Source organism: Etheostoma spectabile, chromosome 21, assembly GCF_008692095.1.
Source record: "Etheostoma spectabile isolate EspeVRDwgs_2016 chromosome 21, UIUC_Espe_1.0, whole genome shotgun sequence".
NCBI lineage: Eukaryota > Metazoa > Chordata > Actinopteri > Perciformes > Percidae > Etheostoma > Etheostoma spectabile.
The window spans coordinates 9,513,451-9,513,775 of NC_045753.1; positions in this window are offsets into that span (position 1 = coordinate 9,513,451).

Below are 325 nucleotides of genomic sequence, written 5' to 3' on the forward strand. Positions count from 1 at the left end.
GTGGGATAGAGGGAAACGTAATTTCGATCTCTTTGTATGTTTTGACGCGTGAAGAAATTGACAATAAAAGCAGACTTTGACTTTGACTTTGAATCCTGGAAGTGGAACATCGAGGATATGTGATAACAGACGTGTGAAGTAACAACAGACACTGATTTACACTATGATGATGTTTTAAATGAGACGTCCCTCGCTCATTGTTATTATTATTAATAATAAGTAAAGTAAGTTTGCATGTATCAGAGAGCAGACAGCCATGGATGACTTCTTTTCATCATCTCACTCAGTAGGAGGAGGAGGTGTAACCCACCTAATGGAGGTGTGT